This window comes from Balaenoptera ricei, chromosome 2 (genome assembly GCF_028023285.1).
Source record: "Balaenoptera ricei isolate mBalRic1 chromosome 2, mBalRic1.hap2, whole genome shotgun sequence".
Lineage (NCBI taxonomy): Eukaryota > Metazoa > Chordata > Mammalia > Artiodactyla > Balaenopteridae > Balaenoptera > Balaenoptera ricei.
Genome location: NC_082640.1, coordinates 34,126,538 through 34,146,545, shown reverse-complemented (window position 1 = coordinate 34,146,545; position 20,008 = coordinate 34,126,538). Strand labels below are relative to the sequence as shown.

Here is a 20,008-nt window from a genome sequence, read left to right as displayed (position 1 = left end):
AACGGACTTCCTGCCAAGACCACCCTTAGGACTGAGGAACACAAGCCCAACCCAAGCCACCTGCCACCAGGAACAATGGTCTAATGTCCAACTACTGATGACACCCCTCCCCTCGTCAAAGCCACTTACATGAAAGGCCAAACGTCCTGACTCAGCTTTTAAGGACCACCACCACCTGCCCCCACTTTCACAGTCTCATTTCCAGGGAACTCCTAGACCTTCCCCCAAATATCTGCTTTCTAGATTCTCTAAAATTAGTTCAGGCTATTCCTGCCTTCCTAACCCTCCCTTCTCCGGCCAGCAAACTGGACACTCCTTCAAGGCCCCATCAGAACTTCCCTGGCTGTCCAGTGGTTAAGACTGCACTTCCACTGCAAGGGAAGCGGGTTCGATCCCTGGTCAGGGAGCTAGGATCCTGCATGCTGCATGGTGTGGCCAAAAATAAAAGAAAAAAATTTTTTTAATTAAAAAAAAAGGCCCAATCAAAAAACAGTTCCCCATGATGCCTTGTCTCTTTCCCCAGCAGTTATTTCTCATCAATCTGTAGTGCTTCCACATTGTCCACACCTGCCTTACAGCACAGACTGTAGGTACCTGAACGCCTGTCTGTCCATCTCCTCAACTGGGAGCTTCTCCATGGCAGGGAGATGCCACGGGGTCATTTCTGAATCCCAGGTGTCCAGAAAGAATTGGTGAATCGGGGCTTCCCTGGTGGCGCAGTGGTTGAGAATCTGCCTGCCAGTGCGGGGGACACGGGTTCGAGCCCTGGTCTGGGAAGATCCCACGTGCCACGGAGCAGCTGGGCCCGTGAGCCACAATTACTGAGCCTGCGCGTCTGGAGCCTGTGCTACATAACAAGAGAGGCCACAATGGTGAGAGGCCCGCGCACCGCGATGAGGAGTGGTCCCCACTTGCCGCAACTAGAGAAAGCCCTCGCACAGAAACGAAGATTCAACACAGTCATAAATAAATAAATAAATAAATAAAAGACCGTGAATTCCTTTAAAAAAAAAAAAAAGAATTGGTGAATCGACAAGTGTGTTTGGGTTGCCATTATTCTCAAACTGCTTTATTATGAATTACGATATTCCCCTAAACGTGCTTTCTCCAAGTTTAAGAATCAGGCAACATCAGTCATTATTCAGAGCATGGGTTTTTGGACTCACACAGACCTGTGTCAACTCCATGACATCCAGGCAAGTGACCTCAGGTGGATCTCACAGAGTCTCCTCCACCTGATGCCTTGAGTTGCCTCAGAGTGGTCAGGAGGATTAACTGAGGTGATGTATGTAAAGTTCTCTGCATGGTGCCTGAACTTAGTAAGCGCTCAAGAAGCACTGGATATGAATAAACATGATGAGAATAACCACAGGGCCACCAGAGTACAGACCTCCGAGAAGGTGATTGGCAGGCTCAGGGTTCATTCAATTCCCAGAGCAGAATACACAAGACTCAGCATCAACTCTATTCGAGAAAAGTATATGCTTGGGGGGGGGGGGGGGGGGGCGGGGCGCGGGGGACGCGGGTTGGGACTCAGAGGCAGGACTCATGCATTTGTACATTTAATTCACATTTGAGTACCTACTATGTGCTAGTCCTTGGGAATAGAACAGAACATAAAAGAGTCTCTGCCTCTGAGCTCTGAATGAAGAAATGACTGCCTTATCCTGGGAGCGGCTGAGATGGGAGCCAGCCCCGTGCTCCACACTGAGGGGAAACCCTCACCTTGCCCCACGTTTCCCAGAAAGTCCACCAAAGGGCCCTGTGTGAAGCGGCCATTCCCCATTCAAAGTGCGACTCTACCCCTCTCTGTTCCCCTTGACCTTGGAGAGGTGATGTCCTCAAGCAACCTCAGCAGAGCAGAAGCTCAAGTTCATGCTTATTAAGCAAGATTCAATAGAAGCATCATCTTTTTTCCATGTTAAGAATAGCTTCTTGTTTAAAGTAACTGTATGCGGGGAATGTTTAAAGTAAAAATGAACTTCACTACCTGGTCATTCTCAGAAAATCCTGGGATATGTTTATATGTTACCATTTGTAACAACATTGCCCAACCATTTGAAAACTGGAAACAGATTTCAGCTCAGCCACCTGGAAAGCTCAAGTGTATGCACAGCCCACAGTTAGGTGGCCAAAGGAAACTCCCAGCTTCTTCAAAGCTGTGAACCAAATCGACGCCACCGAGATTGCTGTGCCTTTTTATTTTTACAAAATCACTTAAATGAGAAGAAATCCTTGCATGCGAAAGTTCCAAAGCCCAAATCCCACAACTGCTTTCTCTTTTGTTACCAGGAACTGAATTAAGAAATCTGGTAAACACAGTGTCTTCTTAAGAAGTCACAGACATAGTGACACATCCGCCCAGCATAACTGGCAAAACATTCTACAAGGGAACACCACAATTCCTTCCCTCTCCAAAAAGGAAGGTAAGGAATGGAGAAGGGAAAATATCGGCTTCAGACCACATGGACGTCTAAAGAGGACCCACATACGTCTCTTCTCCACTTTCCCTAAGACTTCTACACCCCCAGTTCAGATCAACAGGTAGGTTAAGAGCCGGAGACACCTTTAGCATCCCCAAAGCTTATTTGTCTGTCTCTGGCACCGATGTCTGCATCAGAAAATATCAGAACAGAACCAGCACTGACGGTAAGGACTTTGACCTCCTAACAGGAATGAGCCCTAGAGGGGGTCGGTCGGGAGAAGGGTGAGAACTCAGCCATCACTATAGCTGATATTGTAATCAATATTTAACAAATTGAAATTAATGCAAAAAATCTATAGTGAATGAAAAATCGAAATGTTAAATAAAGACAGAACCAGTATTACGGATTTTTCTTTTTGCCTCTAGTACCTACATTTGCTTGTGTCTCATAGAAGGCTATAGAATCAACGAGTCACAAGCCCGGGGCTCAGCTGTGAGCACCCATTGGGTAGAGCCTGGGGACGGCTGTGGGAAGGAGAGAGAAAGTACCCAAGCACGCTCATGGCTTAGCAATGTTGGGCAAATAACAACCTTTTGCTGAGTAACATGGAAATAGATCTGAAACATATGGATTAAATTCCTCCCAAAATAAACACAATTTTTAAAGGAAAGGAAAAGTACTTAGCCACTATGTTTGAGGTTTTCCTGAACCCAAACCTTTGGAAAATTAGCATACGAGTGAATTACTCAGGGGCTGTAACAGTCAGCTTTCCAACAGTTCGTCATAAACCACCAGTTTGTTTTTAAAACGAAAAAATTTAACAGTCTGCCTAAATCTGCTCCCCGGCTCAATCCTTTTGAGGTTCATTGTTGTTGTTCTTTACAGGAAGGAGAACAGTTTGGCATGCCCGCTGTCCCCTGGGAGGCTCTGGAGACCCAGCAATTTGGGGGACTCGAGGAGACCAAGCTGGGAACAACGGCCCGCACCACTCAGCAAGGACAAGAGCCCTGGAAAGAAGGCGGGTGAGTGATGCACTGGACTAAGAGCTAGACAGACACCCAAGATGTCATCCTGTACCAGCTCTGTACCCTTGGGCATCAGTGTCCTCACTGCCCACATGCAGGCCCCACTGCCCCCTCAGGGGAGTGGAGGGAAGGAGGGCATGCCGTGTGGTGAGAGCCGGGCAGCAGCCTCTGTATCCAAGTGGACAGCTCAGGCTCATCACGGGCCACCCATCAGACAGTCCTGTGGGATCTAGGGAACCAGTGTCTTTGGTCACCCGTCCCAGCCTAAGTCCCGCCCTAGGAAGCAAGGGGAAGGTGAATCCCCACGCTTTGGGAGTCAAGCCCATAGTTCCGGGTGTTCCAGTTTCCAAGGCAATGGGGGCTGATACCAAGACCTCTGGACACGAGGCCATCTGGATACAGAGGCTGTTGATCACCAGCTCTCCGGCCTTCCCTGACACTGCCCAGTTCCATGGGTTGTTGGTCTGGCAGCAGAACAAGCCCCAGACAACTACAGATGCCCATCCTGGAAGGAACCCTCGTTTGCCCCTTCCCTCCATCAGGGTTCCTCACATACCCAGTGGAGCTCTCCAGACTGAACATGCCTTACTTTCATCACCTTAAATCAGGCATATGATGGTGCTTTTGGAGCTGGCTCTGTGAACAGAGGGAGCTCTTCAGATCCCTTTCTAAGGACTGGGAGCACCCATCAGTGAGGGGTGGGGCTCCCTTTGGGCGTTGTCCCATTTAGAGTATCAATTTTCTCCTTTAAGAGAGCTTTGTAAGATGCCCACAGGAGCTCCAGCTCGAACTGAAACCTTCCGCCTCACCCTGGGCCAGTGGAACTTTTCCATTCTTATATTTCTGGCTTACAGTCCCTTTTCAAAACTCACTCTTGGCTACATCAATGAAAAGGGATGCAAGATCCTGGGAAGAATTTGTTGAGTCTTATACCCTAGAAATATGCTTTTTTTTTTCTTGCCAGCTTTTATAGAATCTGAAAAGCCTTGTAAGATTAGAAAAGATTGAGTAACAAAGTTGAAAATAAAAAGCCCACTTCTGCAAGAAGCTCACAGCTCCATTTTCCTCCTCCAGTGGTCCTCTACGGCTGGAGTTTTTTGAAACAGCACCTGCCACGTTTCCTTCCCCACCCGTACCACATATACCCCACGTTTGTTAGAGTGTCACACGGGATACTTCTGGTTTCTTTTCATTGAAAATTGTTGACACAACAACCAGCAAGACATCTAGAATGTGAAGAAGACATAGCAAGGCAAACCACGATAAGACTAAGATAACACTCTTAATGTGACTGTCAAAAGCAAAAGGAGATGCTCCAGGACAGAGGTTTCCAAACTGTGTTCCTTGGAACCCATAGAGCTCCGTGGAATCCCTTGGGGACCTCAAGACAAAAATCAAGCCCCTACTCCCAGCCGCAGCCACATTCCCTCTGGTTTGTACATTAGGATTTAGTAAGATTTTATGAAAAAAATATGGTTAAAGTAATTTTAAACCACTGGCCCAAGAAACAAAAGGCCCCAGAGACCTACAGCTGCCCGGTAGGACTCTCTCTCCTTGGTCAGGTGTGGCCCAAGGTCTGGGCAGTTCAGGTACAGAGCTTTGTGCAACTGAGGGGTTGCAAGAGGTGAAAGGTTTAAGCCTGTCTATGCTTCTGGATCTTTCCCCATGGCCCCCTCTCTGTGTAGAATGCCTTCTAAACTCCACTTCCCACATTGGCCTCACCAGAAAAATCCCTGTAAACTCCTGCTAATCCTTCTAGACACACCTCTTCTCATGCCCCTTCTCAGGGAAGCTTCCTGGGATGTCCCCTGGCTTTGCCTTCCCCCCAGCAGTCCCCTGCCCACCACACCTCCTGACCCATCTGTCCTAGCCTCGGTCACACTGCATGGCAACTGCTGACATTGATGTCTGCTCCCTCCACGGGACTGTTAGCTCTGGAGGACAGGGACCATTTATTCAGCTCTGTCTCCCCAGTGGCTAACACAGGGCCTGCCCCGTAGAAGATGCTCAAAACCTTGTACTCAGTTTCTTCCCTGCTTCCAGATGCGGCAGTGGGTGACTGAATGCAACTGCACCCTTGCATCTTGGGCTGCAGGGGGCATCTCTGATTACCAGCTCATCCCCACAGGAAGGCTACAGGGAGGGCAGCTGAGGAAGATAATTGAGCCTTGAATTCCATTTTCAGGTTCCAAACAAAAAAAAGTTGTGATCTTTAGAGTCAAGTAAAGTTGTTTAAATGTAAACAGGCATTCTCAGTGTCTGGAACCAGAGTGAGATGAAATTCCCCAAGTGATCTCTTAATACCACCAAAATTACATTCAAATGCCTCTGCCAGGCAAAGATAAATTGCCATTTGCACAATGGTCTTGCACTTAAAAGTAACTCGGTCCAGAGAGCTTTGGAAAATTTATTATGACCAGGAAAAGGGGAAACTCAAAGGGGTTCAAGATATTTAGTCTACTGATAAGACAGCTTAGGAGTGACAATAATTATCTCCAAGAATTTGAAGGGTCGTTAGAAGGTCATTAGGAGGACATAGGCCAGCTGGGCCTCATCTCCTCGGACATCAGAAATGGACTTAAATTATACCAAAAAGAGTTGAGCTGGCATCACAGAAGGTCAGCAGTGATGTAAGCCCTGGAGACCCAAAGGGAGCTCCACGGACCATCAGCATCACCTGGGAGCCTGTGAGAAATGCAGATGCTCAGGCTCCACCCCAGATCCACCCGATCAGAACTTGCATTTTAACAAGCGCCCCTGTGATCTGTTTGCCTATGAAAGTCTGAAAAGTCCTGCCCACTGTACTTTCCTCAGTCCCATGGGCTGGGTCCATGCCTTATAGCCATAAAGTCTCAGGCCAACAGCATGAACTCCTGACCCCAGAAAAGGCCAAAGAGTGCAGCAGCTTCCTGGGGAAGTCTGCAGCCCTCCTGCCCCCTCCTCCAGTGATGTCTAGAAACAGGAGAGGCAAAAGTCTGGCACAGATACTTTACATGCCGGAAGGACCAGTTTCTAGACGTGCCTTCCCTGTAACACAAAATGCCTCGTGGCTAAGCTCTTTTAGGGACAGCTGAGGGAAAGAAACACACAGGGTTTTCAAAAGCAGTTGTCTGGTCAAAGCACTTTAAACCCGAGTTAGATCTATCATGTGGCTGTCCTTGCAGAAGATTCAAAGATAATGCCTCAGCAATATCCCCACGCAAGGAGCCAGACTGTCCGGAGCTAGAGAGAGGAAACCTGTTCTGAGTAAGTGCCAGTGGGGGAGGCCGGCTGCCTGTGCGCCCCACTCACCCTCCCCTACCGAAGGCTCCCACACCTGCAGGGGGTGGGAAGAGAGGATGGATTCGGATGCCTGGAGCCAAGCTGAGCCTAGAGAAGGGCCCTGGAAAATAACAGGGGCAGGGGAGAGCAGCAACTCCTCTCCCTCCGGGTGGGGAAGTGTGTTTCCTGGCACCGAGGGAACTAAGCAGAAAGCAAATGTATATTTGATGACATTTCTCTGCGTGCAGCCTCTCTTCTGAAGAGCCAGGTTTGAACGAAGCCTCGCACCAAAGCAGACAGAGGAAAAAGAAGGATAGGGGACCTACCAGAGAGACTAGGATGGCCCCTGGAAGTGCAGATAATGAGAGTCGCTATGATAGGCACCAGAGTCCTATCCAATTTAACGAAATATCCACATGCCAGGCTTTTGGGAAAGGAGGTTCAGGGCCCAGCTATCAGCTGGCGAAACAATAAAAGGGAACTCAGTACTGAGAAGTCTCCCTCCAACCCATTACCATCCTAACCTCCTACTAACTTAACCAGATACGAGAGTAAGAATGTGATCCTTTGCTGTTCCCTGTTCAGAGGAAACTGAGTGGCCTCCATGTAATGATAAAAACCAAGCAAAAGGAGACAACTGATGCATTACTCGGATGAGACGATCCATCTGGGTATCTGCCGTCGTGTGGAATGAGAGATGTAGCCTAGACTGATCATGGATATAGGCTCTTGTGAATGCAGCCCATAAACACAACTTTGTTCCTTTTAGGAACCCAACACACATGCTTGTATTTCTCTTTTGATTTATAACTACAAGTGCAAAATGTTTTTATCCTATCAAATTGTGCTCCTCTGTCAATATCACAGAAGGTACTAAAAGGGGGTCACTTAAGCGGCGGGCTTCAAAGGAGGCTGAGAGTAACTGAATTCACCCCTGTCATCCCGCCGGCCTTCCCCACTGAATGCCACTCTTGCCATTTGATCCGTCCGTCCCAGCCACACAGACACTGCTGCAACAGGCAGAATGTCACAGGATCTGTGAAGAGCCCCTTTCTGCCTCTCACGCCAGTCCCTCCCCTCTTTGGCCCCTATACTGCAAAAGTGTTCTGTAGTTCAATAGTTTTCCTACCAGAAAGTCTTGTGTGCTGGAAACCGGAACTGCATGGGAGTCCAGAGAAAAGAACCGGGACTTCAAGGTCAGCCAGGCCCACGTCGTCCTGCTCCATTCGCATTACCGGGTAGACAAAAGTCACAGAAAGATTCCCAGCATCTGCGGACCGCATCCTTCAGTTCCACTCCTTTCAGATGGAGGGAGTTAAGATTACTTCTGATCTACTAAGGAAAAAAATATGGAAAATCTAAGAGCCCCAGAACGTGGAACTGGCAGAAACACACACACACAGAGACGCACACATACACACATACATTTTGTGGAAAAAAAAAAATCTAAATGTAAGATTGGACCCACTACAACTCCATTATCCAAACTTCTGTGGTGTGTCACATATTAGGGATTTCTACCACACAGACCCCCGAAGGTGGAGCTGGAGGAAATTTTCAAATCTATCTGAGAACAAATAAGTGGTAAGGCACCAGGCAGAGCGAGTGCGTGTCTTGATCAGGGTCTCACAGCCAAGCAAGGCTCAAGCACAAGGGAATGCGCTTCCTGCCTGGTAACGACCACTCAGGGGTTTCCTGGACCAGGTGCTGCCCTAGTGCAGCAACCCCTCACTTCATCCTGCAGGAATCCAGAAATGGGGCTGTGGAGGCCAATCTCCATCAACACCCAAGGGAACTTCACCTTCAAGAGGACAAAGAGGCCCCTCGGAAGATCCTGCATTCTTTTGAGAGAAGAATCAGGAAGAATTGATCATTTCAACCAGAGGGCTGTGATAAGATTCTGAAAATTACTTACTTTATCTTTTCTCCAAGTGGTACAGGTGGGAAAAACAGGCAACTGATTTGTTTCATGCAAAAATTCTTCCATTTTTCTTTGGTGAACAAGTTTTGTTTGTTTTGTTTTGTTTTGTTTGTTTCAGCATTGTGATCAACTTCAGCACTTTCATCAATTCCATCAACAAGTTTTCGAACATGAATATAAAGTGGAGCTGGAGTCCCTATCAAACAATTACTAGGTTAGGAAAGAGAATAGAGGGCTGGTGAACATAAGTCAAAAGCAGTGCACAACCATCTTTAAAATATACCTATAATTGCTACCATTTTAAGAGATTTCTCTGTGCTCAGCACTGGTATAAGTGCTTTACACTGTGCTACTTAATTCTCATCAGCAACTCTGCAAGGTAGATTGTGTTGTCCCCAGTTTACAGATGGGGAAACAGACACAGAACTTAAATGACTTTCGAAAAGTCACACATGCTGCTCCAAAAGTAAATAAATAAAGATGCTTAATTGTTTTTACTCTCCATGGACCTTCGCCAGTCACAAACAGAAGCAGATCTTCTGAATTTCTTGCAATTTTAAAATGAAGGAAGATACATCTTCTGTATAGGTGAAAATGACAAAAAGAAGAGCCCCAGCCAATGTCATTTCTTATCAGAGAAGGGAGATGTTTAATTTACTCAGATTAACCCCTACAGGTTCTCTCCACCCTGTTTCCAAGCAACCAACTTGAAAAACCCTCTACTGGGCTAAAGAGGAACCAATGGAAGCTTCTTAAAAGTGTTATGGACCTGGGAGGAAATGATTAGGATCGGAAAACAGCATAGTTGCTTTTGCAAATGCATCCAAACTCATTCTCTATGCACATGTTCTGTCTGATTCTTCTCCATTCTGTCACTGTAACTGTGAAACTAATATCGCCTCCCAGTACCATATTTACTAAATAATTTAATAAAACGGAACATGACCCTATATCATGTGCAGAAAACAGTTTGAGGGAGGTCAATTAGGTCTGGCATTATGTCACTGCCTCAGTCAAACGCTCAGGCGTCACACAGTCATAACACCTCGGAGGGCCCCGTGGGGTTGCTGAAAAGCCAGAGAAGCGCACCCGCGACACCATTCCGGAGGTCGTGTACAGAGCTCAGCTGCAGGCTGATCTAGCAGCCGGTCACAAACCACGCGGGCTCCCTTTATCTTCCTTTTGAGTGGCTCACGTCTCCTTGGGACCGGACACCGAGGGCTCCCGCAGACTAGTGGTCCCTCTCCTCCTGCCCTGTGCCCCTACTCTGAGTCTGGGAGGAAAGCCGCGCGACTTCCCCGGGAGACCCAGGGCCACAGACCGGGAGTGGAGGAAGCGGCTGGGAGCTGTCCATGGTGGCTCCGCGCCTGGGCACGCAGAGCCGCCGGCTCCCGCCCCCGGGCGCGCCCGGGATAACGCTCCAGACCGCCGGAATGGAAAGAGAGACTCGCTCCCAGGCTGCAGCCAGGCACTGGCTCACACATCAAAAGGTTGGTTTAAAAAGGGAGTTCTCACCTGTGGGCAGCGTTGGTTGCATGAAGCAGGACTCAGGACCTCAAACCCGGCTCCTGGCGGCGCGCCGGGGACGGCAGCAGTGTTGGACCCTTGGGGAACGGCGGCCGTCTCTGAGAACGCGGACAGCGAGTCTGCGGCGGAGGACCTCAGCGCACTGAGCTCCTTTCTCAAGGGCACATGCGTCCGGCCGGGTCCATTCCAGAATGTCTCTGGCCCTGGTTCCCAGAGCGGCGAGCTGGAGACCTGGCCACGGCCCTGGCCTGCACTCCACCAGGTCCCTGACTTTCTTCCCAACCTAATATGACCTTTCTTGGAGCTGACGACCCTTGCCAGGGACCGCCGAACCCTCTTGCAGCGATGGCAGGTTGGGGATCTCAGCCTAAACAGCAGTAGGGGCCCTCGTGTCATCTAACATTCAATTGCCTCCACCCATCGCGTGCCAGAGCGATGCTGGGTGCCTAACGCCGTCGGGGAGTGCGCGAGCGTGTAGGCAGCGGGAGGCGGAGGGGAAAACCAGAAGGAAGACCGTGCTGAAGGCGGAGCAGCAGGGCGCAGACCTGTTGCCAGATGCATGCCCACTCATGCACAGTGTGAGCCGGCTCCTTGTGGGCTGGACTCCGCGACCTGACCCTCGGAGCAGTCCCTCCTCGGCAAGACACTGTTTGGGGCGCAAGCCCCCCCGAGACATTCAGAACGGGGGAACTCTAAGGAAAACGGGTATCTGCCCCCGGCTGGATGCGCTCCGGGGACACTGGAGCCCCTGGCACCTGCTGCTTGCAAAGGCTCACACGATCTCACAGAAATCCCACAGCGGACAGAGACAAGGACGTGTGCCCCTCAACACACACGTGGACAGACAGACAGAGGCGGACCGCACAGCACTGAGTGGACAAACAGAAGCCAATGACGGGTAACGTTTTCCCTATCACTGGTGGAGGCGCCGAACCCCCAATCTGCCCCCCCCCTCTGAGGCTGGGCAGTACGCGCAGCCCTGGCGCGCCGAGCCCGGCCCTCTTACCTCCCGGTCGATAGCCAAGACAGTGGCACGCCTCGCGGGCCAGAAGCGCAGCGGCCGGAGCGGTGGGTGGCACACTGACGGGCCCTGCGATCTCCCGGGACGTGGGCAAGCGGAGTGGTAGTTCGTCTGGGAAAGCAGGGCTCAGCCCCTGACCGCGCTCAGCTCCTCCGGCCCCGAGCGCCCCGCCGCCGCCGCACGCCGCGCCACTTGCGCTCGCCAGGCTCAGCCGGGTTGCAAGGCGCTGCGCTCGCCCGCGCTCCCCGGCCGCCGGCCAGAGCGGCGCCTTTTATAGCAAGCTGCCGCTTCAGCCGGCCGCGCCGGGCTGACTCCTCCCCGGGGCCCCTGACGCCCGCGCGCCACCGACCCGCCCCCCGCTGAAGCTCCCCCCCTGCCCAAGTGGGGCGGGGGCCCCGCGCCCCGGCCGGACCCGGGCGGGCTCTGGCGGCCGCTCTGGGAGACGCAGACCCGAGCCTGCGGAACCCGGGCGCGCGGAGTCCAGCGGCAGCAGCCAGGTGAGGGCGCTGGAGCCCAGGACTCGGGTGGAGCAGCCGTAGCGGGCCGCCCAGAGCCTGTTCTCCGGACTCAGAGGCCTTAGGGTCGCCGGTGCGCAGGGTTAAAACCCCACTCGCGCCCAGTGGTAGGAGAGGCTATGGAGGAGAAAGTCCCGCGTCTGGAGCACAATCGCGGGGAGATAAGGTTCAGGGTTATTAAGCCTCAGAATATTTTTTTAAATTAGGGTGTAATAGGGAAGAACAAATCTGACCCAATATTAGATGTTTCTTTTTAACCTGTGTATTCTATTGCTTTTGCTTCGAGTTAACATTGTTGCCTGTAGCCTGAAATATACAGGATAGCCCGTGATAAACCTCTGACCTTTAAGAGTATGACACTTTTTCATGCATAAAGTGATAGAAAGTTGCAGAACAGAGAATAACAGTTGTCTTGTTGGAGGTTTACAGAAACACCGTGACCTGACCTAGGTGGACAGCTTCAGGAACAGAGGATTCCTACACCAAGAAGTTTGCAATAACCAACTACGGCCCTCCCTCACCTTGCCTTTAAAAATGCTTTGCTGAAACCCTTTGGGGAGTTCTGGGTTTGGGGGGGGCACAAGCCACCTGTCTCCATACATAACCCTGCAATAAACCTTTCTCTGCTCCAAATTCCCACATTTCGGTTTGTTTGGCCTCACTGTGCGTGGGGTACACGAGCTTGCATTTGGTAAGCAGGCAGTGGCCGTAGAAAGAGATCCGGGTCTAGGACCTAGCGTTCCTTCCGAGAGGAAAAGGCGTGGGGCCTTGGGTTGAAACCAGAGTCAGACACGCCAGGTATGTGACTGCCCACATGGATCTTAACCTCCCTGGGCATCAGTTTCCTCATCAGGAAAATGCATTCTCTGATGCTTCCTTACTGACTGGCAGGATTTAAGTGAGGTCACAATAGTACAGGTACCTAGCACACAGCAGGTCTTCAGCAAGTTAGAATCCTTCCCGTAGTGGGAGAGAGCTCTGTACCTCTCTAACTGGACAGACTGAGGTCCTCAAGGGTCAGAGCAAGAAGGCATGACTGCACTAGATAATCCCCTGCCCGGGGAAACAGTACTAGTGGAAAGAGCCCATTGCAGGTCCCTGCGGCACGTGGAGTCTCCTCTCAACTCCGCCACTAACTCACTTTGTGATTTGGAGCCCTCTTCTCTCCTTCTCTGTTTGTTGTATTCCCTCCCATTTTTTTTGGAGCTTCCAACTCAATCCCTCACCTGTTTAACTGGAGTCCTCCTAGGAGGTACATTCCTTTCTCCCTTCCAGCCAGTGCCGTGTGCGAACCGACCCGGCAGGGACAGTCCTCATTCTAGGCAGCACACACCGCTTCGTGAATCTATGTCTGGGCTTTGGGGCCATAGTCAGAAGCTGCTGGAGTCTGTGTCCACGTTTTCTGCACTGGGACAGAAGCCTTGATTACCTGGCTAAGCTGGGGAAGCTAATGCATTCTCTCTCCAGGCCTTTCTCAGAAAGCTGACCTTGACCGTCACTAGGTCTGTTATCGGGATTCTCTTTCTTGACTTCTTGACTTTCTTGACTTCTTGACTTTCTTGACTTCTTGGGAGGTAATGAGCTGGGTCCTATGGTAGGTTTCCCTCCCCAGCCTTTCCTTTCCAGCAAATTTAGAAGGAACCCACCCAAGTGCCCCACGCCGTACCCTAATTCCTGATTTCTTTCTTAAGAGGACCCCCCAGATTCCAGGACCCACAAGCATTTGGAGGCTGCTGAGCATTTGGTACAGGTGGAGAAGGGTCAGCCTTGCTTAGAGCAATGAGAGGGATAGGTGGGATTCTCCTCTCTCCCATCAGGAGAGAGTAGATTTGGGGCGTGCAGGGAATGAGGTCTCTGGAGAGAAGCCTGCACCACAGGCGTCTGAGAGATGAAATAGTAAAGAAGGATTCTTGTCTGCTGATGGGCTCTGAGAAGTGCTTAGTCATGTTTTCTCAAAGCACAGAAATGCCCAGCACATTCCTTGGTGTCCAGCTTTCTTTATCACAGACCAGTGCCCCGGGGAAAAAGAGCAATGCTGATGAATTACAAACAGGCTCTGCTTGTCTAAAAACAGATTCTTCAGGCAGAGCTCCATTCAGCACTTCCACTCAGCACTCAGTGATGGACAGGGTACGTGGGTAGTTCTTTTTTTGGATGAATGTTGGCAACATGACTCTGGCATAATTACTACCCATACTTTCCTCAAGTCAAGGTCTTGCTCTTATACATGCAGACACAGGAGCTGGTCAAGAAAAGCTGCACTGGGTTTTCTGGTTTTGGGCAGAATCTCCAGATAGAGAGGAAATATTCTTAAATGGTGTGACCCCACCCAGAAAGCCTGCCCTTTTCCTCCATGTGAATTTGCCTCCAGCCTGTCTTCCTCAGGTAAGCTGCTGCCCCCCTCAACCACATCCTTGTAGTAGAATGGCCTACCTGCTCGCTGCTCCCATAAGCTGCCCAAGTCTGGTGCTTTCAGTCGGCTGGCAGGATCCAAGTTTGTCACTTAGAGCAAGAGTCACCGCACTCTACCCTCTGGCCAGCAAAGCCAGCCCCCTGCCCCTATAGTAGCCTGCCTGTGTGATGTTTAAAAGCTGGCCACAACTGTGGCTTCATCCTTCAAGCCCCAGACTTGGTTTTCCCAGGCAAACAGCAGGCAAACCTGGGGCAAGGGGGGGCATGGAAAGTTGGGAAGCAGCTGGGGTAAGGAGCGAGTGGCTGTTGGCTTTAAGGCTTCCAGCAGACCCCACAAAAAAATAAAACCTCAGGGATGCCAATCCTAATAGCAGCTCGCAAATAATGGGCATATTTCAATTCCACCAACAGGGGTCGCCCTTGGACACCAAGCCTGAAGCTGGCATCCGAAAAGGGAAATTCCCAGCCATGGGCCCTGGGGCCAGATTTCCAAGACTCAGAACTGCTCAGTTCCTGTTTTGTTGGATGCAGATGAGGTTGCCCAGCTGAGGAGAGACAAGTCCTCAGTTTTTCTGGTGAGTGGAGGTCTGCACTGGAATTTGGGACGGGAAGTCCTAGAACACTGGCCAGCCACTTAGGAGCTCTGAAAATAGATTTCTACATCTTTCTCTGCAGTGTCCTCATTACCATACAGAACGAATGTTCTTTCCTGTGTTTTTTCTGTCTAAAATACATGTAAACTTGTGTGCCTGTACATATTTTCATATCACTTTGTTCTTTTTCCTAAATGCAAAAATCATACGTGTTCTTTGCAAAAACAAAAAAAAACTTCGAAAATTCAGAAAATGAACAAAGGAGAAATCAACTAACTGCAAACATAATGTATGTACATTACAAAAAGCTCAGAAAATATAGAAAAGCACAAAGGAAAAATATCACTTCTACTCAAGACCATCTCTGTTAACTCATAGTGTATAACCAAGTATTTTTCCATGTATAAATTACATATACAGATGCACAAATATGTACATGTATGTAAGTATTCCATAAGTAGTTCAATGTTTAGCTCAAAATCCTTCTCTTCCACCAGCTCACACATTTTGGGAGAGCAGGGGCAGACTCTCCCAAGTTCACCCCTTTACCTACAGTAGCGCCTATAATGTCCAACAGAGTTGGTGTGTAGGAAGCGTTTACATGATAAATAAATGAATACACAGATAGAGCATTTTTTTTGGCTGCGCCGCATGGCTTGCAGGATCTTAATTTCCCGACCAGGGATTGAACCCGGGCCAGAGCAGTGGAAGAGCCAAGTCCTAACCATTGGACCACCAGGGAATTCCCCAGATGAGCATTTTTAATTAAAATGATATATTTATACATGCAGTTCATGGAAAAAGAGACCCAAATAGTTCATAAACATTTGAAAAGAGGCTCAACTTTGCCCATAAACAAAGAAATGCAAACTAATGCTACATTGAAACCCCTATCAGATTGGCAAAAATCCAAACATTTGCTGATACCACCTTTGTTAAGGGATGGCGTGAGGTTGGAGAACAGAGCCTTGCCTCATACCTTGCTGGTGAAATTTCCATTTGGTACAACCTCTGAGGGCAGTCTGCAAAGACTTTTGAGAATGTACATAATATTTGACTCAGCAGTTCCACTTATAGGAATTTATCCTATAGACAGTGTTGCACCATGTGTGAAATGACATGTGCAGGGTTATACATTGCAGCCCTATTTGTAATCACAAAAAATTAGAAACAGCCTAAATGCCTAGTGGTAGGACTAACTAACATATGTTACATTCACATAATAGAATACTATGCAGCTATTTTTTTTTAAAGAATAAGGATCAGTTTTATGTATTAAAATGAAAAATCAAAGTGTAAATCAATGTATATAGCAAGCTACCGTTTGTCCAAAAGGGGAAAGGAAAAAGGATATATATTTGCATCTACTTATAGATGCATAAGAAATCATCTAGAATGCTATACAAGAAACCAATAACATGATTTCCTGTCTGTTGCTGGTGATGGTTTTGGTGGGGTTGTAGGATGATGGAATAAGACAGGAATAAGAAATAGACTTTTCCTTGTGTATGTTTTTGTGCTTTTTCATTTTTGAACCAAGTAAATGTGCTACCTAGGAAAAAAGTGAATAAATTTTTAAACGGCAAAAAAATTATGCCATATATAATAATAAGCCTTTTTTCACTTAATAATATACCGTAAACATTTCCCCAAGTCTTAAATCTTCTTCAACATTATCTTTAAATGGTATACTGTTTCCTAATATGGACATAATTTATATAATCAATCCCCTAATACTGGTTTCAGTATTCTAAATAAGGCTATGATTTTGAACATCTTTGTACTTCTCTCTCATTATTTCTTCTGGATAAATTTAAATTTGCATCAGCTTATTTATTTATGTATTTATTTGTTTTATTTTTGGCTGCGTTGGGTCTTCGTTGCTGCATGTGGGCTTTCTCTAGTTGTGGCGAGCGGGGGCTACTCTTTGTTGCGGCGCACAGACTTCTCATTGAGGTGGCTTCTCATGTTGCGGAGCACAGGCTCTAGGCGCACAGACTTCAGTAGTTGCAGCATGTGGGCTCAGTAGTTGTGGCTCGCTGGCTTAGTTTCTCTGCAGCATTTGGGATCTTCCCATACCAGGGCTCAAACCCGTGTCCCCTGCATTGGCTGGCAGATTCTTAACCACTGGGCCACCAGGCAAGTTCCTGCATCAACTTAAAGCCAACTTACCCTCTAGAAAAGTTAGACCAGTCTCCATTCCAACAATCCACACATAAGTGGGCCTCTTTCCCTGAATCCTCTTTAATACCTGGTATTCTTTTTTTTTTTTAACCCATTGCCAACGTAGTAGAAAAATATTATATTTCATTGTACTTTTAGTTTTCATTGCTTCTAGTTAAACACTTTGATGTGAGCTTTTCTAGTTCTTCCTTTGGAAGTTGTCTGCTCCGGAAGAGAATATATCACGGGCCGATCACACCAAGCATTTGTGAGCTTAGTAGATGTTACTGAAGAATTGCTGCAGTGAGGGCTCTAAACTGCCTTGATATTAGACAGTGTCCTGGCAGGTCACAGAAGCATTGCTCGTTTCTCCAAAGATATACAACTGGCCAACAAGCACATGCAGAGATGCTCAACATCACTAATCATTAGGGAAATACAAATCAAAACCTCAATGAAATATTCCTTCACACCCATTAGGATAGCCACTATAAACAGAACAAAACAAAATTAGAAAATCACAAGTGTTAGTGAGGCTGTGGAGAGATTGTACACTATTGGTGAGAATGTAAAATGATGTAAGCACCATGGAAAACAATATGGCATTTGTGAAAAAATTAAAAATAGAACTACGATCTGATCCAGCAATCCCACTTCTGGGTCTATAGCCAAAGGAATTGAAAGCAGGGTACTGAAGAGATATTTGTACACTCATATTGATTGCAGCATTATTCACAATAGCCAGAAAGTCCCAAGTGTCCATCAACTGATGAGGAGATAAACAAAATGTGGTATATCCATACAACAGAATATTATTCAGCCTTAAAAAAGGGATGAAATCCTGACTTGGATGAAACTTGAGAACATTATGCTAAAAGAAATGAGCCAGTCACAAAAAGACAAATACTATATGCCTCCTTTTGGGGGGGTGGGCCGTGCCACACAGCTTGCAGGATCTTAGTTCCCTGACCAGGGATCGAACCCAGGCCCCCTGCAGTGGAAGCACAGAGTCCTAACCACTGGACCGCCAGGGAATTCCCTGTACGCCTCCTCTTTAATGAAGTGCGTAGACAGATTCATAGCGTAGAAAGTAGAATGGTGGTTGCTAGGGGCTGGGGGGACAGGGAGCCGTCATTGAACAGAGGTAGAGTTTCCTTTTTGCAAGATGAAAAAGTTCTGGATATTGGTTGCACAACAGTGTGAATATACTCTGAACACTACTAAACTGTACACTTTAAAGTGGTTAAGATGGTAAATTTTACCACAATTTACAAAGAAAAAAAGAAGCATTACAAGGGAATTATGACTAGGATTTTCCTTCCAACACGGATGTCAAAACATGATCCTTCTCTACTCAAAACCCTCCAATTTACTTCTCACTCGGAGCAAAATCTGGAGACGCGATGGGCAAGGGCCCACCTGCTGCCACTCCAACCACAGGCACTAGACATCTTGCTTGCTTGACTCTAGCCCCCTTTGGCGTCTTGCTGCTTCCTCAACACATTAAATATATTCCAGCCTGAGGCCCTTTGTGTTGATACTCGCTGTTTCTTCTGTCTGAAATGATGCCTCTTCAGCTATCTGCATGACCCCGTCCCTGACTTTATTCAGGTCTCTGCTCAAAAATCACACACTCAGAAAGGTCTTTCCCATCTTTCCTATAAACATAGTCTCCATCACCATCACTCTCTAGCCCATCCCCTTACCCTGATTTATCTTTCTTTTATTTTTTTTCTTTTATTCGTTGTTTATTACCTATTGTCCCAATACCACTGGAGTGTAAATGCCAGTGGATCAGAAATAGAGTCGTTTATGGGACCTTCCTTGTGATGCAGTGGTTAAGAATCCGCCTGCCAATGCAGGGGACATGGGTCCGAGCCCTGGTCCGGGAAGATCCCACATGCCATGGAGCAACTAAGCCCATGCTCCACAACTACTGAGCCTGTGCTCTAGACCCCATGAGCCACAACTACTGAGCCCGCGTGCAGCAACTGGTGGAGCCCACGCGCCTAGAGCCCGTGCTCTGCAACAAGAGAAGCCACCGCAATGAGAAGCCCGCAGGCTCGCCGCAACTAGAGAAAGCCCGCGCGCAGCAACAAAGATCCAGTGCAGCCAAAAATAAATAAAAGAAGTAATTAATTTTAAAAAAAGACTCATGGGCTTCCCTGGTGGCGCAGTGGTTGGGAATCTGCCTGCCAATGCAGGGGACACGGGTTCGGGCCCTGGTCTGGGAGGATCCCACATGCCGCGGAGCAGCTGGGCCCGTGAGCCACAATTGCTGAGCCTGCGTGTCTGGGGCCTGTGCTCCGCAGCAGGAGAGGCCGCGATGGTGGGAGGCCCGCGCACCGCGATGAAGGGTGGCCCCCGCTTGCCGCGGCTGGGGAAGGCCCTCGCACAGAAATGAGGACCCAACACAGCCATCAATAAATAAATAAATAACAAAAGTGATTGTTTAAAAAAAAAAAAAAAAAAAAGACTCAAATGTTGCTGCCATTGGGATACTTTTTCTGCTCTCCCGCATCCTGAGTTCTCATGGAAGCTTGTAGAGAATTCTTTTGTAAAATCACAGCACTGTGTGTGTTTGCGCCCCTCTCTTCCTCTTCCTCCCCACCTCCGGCTGTGAGCTTTGTGGCACAGAGATGCATCTTACCCATCTCTCTGTCCCCAGCCTAGCACAATGAGAGACTGAGTAGATGCTCAATAGATGCATTAATGGATAAATAACATTTCTCTACTGAGATTTATACTGTACTCTCAAAGAGAAACTCCTGGCATGGGAAATAAATACATATGAGCGAAATGGTATTTAAATACTCCATGAAATTCCTAGACAGCCAAGAGGAAGGGTTTTGTTTTGTTTTTATTGCTAATACCCTTAGCCAGAACCTGGATACCTCATGGTTTCAGTGGCAACATAATAAACACATTTGATATTTTTTTGTAATGCCATGAAATGTTCTTTCCAAAAGTATAGAAAGTACAGCAGTGTGGGAATGAACTGTATTTGAACTGCCACTAATGTATAAAGTAGATAACTAATGAGAACTTACTGTGTAGCACAGGGAACTCTACTCAGTGCTCTGTGGTGACCTAAATGGGAAGGAAATACAAAAAAGAGGGAATATAGGTGTACGTATAGCTGAT

General features: G+C 48.2%; 1 protein-coding gene across 1 annotated transcript in view; it reads right to left on the bottom strand.

The window, feature by feature from the left end:
• CEMIP (cell migration inducing hyaluronidase 1) overlaps window positions 1-11,296 on the bottom strand; it is a 158,439-nt gene extending 147,143 nt beyond the window's left edge. Inside the window, exon 1 of the mRNA XM_059912330.1 lies at window positions 11,167-11,296. The gene's annotated coding sequence lies outside the window, so the exon portion shown is untranslated. The remainder of the gene's footprint in view (window positions 1-11,166) is intronic.
• Window positions 11,297-20,008: the final 8,712 nt, after the last annotated feature.